Genomic DNA, 814 nt, shown 5'->3' with positions numbered 1-814 from the left:
ATGTTCCATAAAAGTGGAGTGGAGATCTGATCCAGGGTTATGTTTGTAACTTTAGGAGAAGGGTGATAAGGGATTGGGCCCAAACAGCCTGTAGGGCTAATTCCCAGAGTTGCAAACATTATCCTTGGAAGCCCAATTGCCTTTGAAGGGATGCCACCAACAGATGGACTTCTAGCAGGCATTGTGGGCCTGCCACCTGCCCTAGAGGGTTCACTGAGAGATGCTACTGTTGCACATGTTGTAGGAAACATGGAAGATGAGGGCCTGAATATCTAGAGAGATTGGATATTATACAGTATGTCTCTCCCAAGGGCCAACTATTTTCTAGTTGTCCCTCCAGAAGATTGTAGAGGCAACATTTTGGGCCTGGACGGGGCTCAGGAAAAGAGCATGAAACAGGAAGGGCGGGGGGAGGGCACAACTTTAGAAAAAATGACATAGCCCAAGGGCATAACATAAACCAATTAAAATCAAATGGGTCCAAGATGACAAGTCAAATTCAACTAAACCTTGATCCTCAATATGCAAGCTAAATGACACAGCCGGTGGTTATCTGGCCAGGACAGTTCCAAGGCACTGTCAAAAGACCGAGGAGTGGGTGGTTCCCCAATTGTCCGAATGATACTCCCACTCATTAGCATATGAAATCACCGAGCTCGCAGAAAACTAACCGCACCACTCTCGCCCTCTGCAATGGCCCACACCCTGTGGAGTGTTCAGTTCAGTTCAGTCGCTCATCGTGTCTGACTCTTTGCGACCCCATGAATCGCAGCACGCCAGGCCTCCCTGTCCATCACCAACTCGAGGAGTTCAC

This window comes from Bison bison, unplaced genomic scaffold (genome assembly GCF_000754665.1).
Source record: "Bison bison bison isolate TAMUID 2011002044 unplaced genomic scaffold, Bison_UMD1.0 scf7180017864077, whole genome shotgun sequence".
In the NCBI taxonomy this organism is placed as follows: domain Eukaryota; kingdom Metazoa; phylum Chordata; class Mammalia; order Artiodactyla; family Bovidae; genus Bison; species Bison bison.
Note: the sequence above shows the minus strand (reverse complement) of the source record.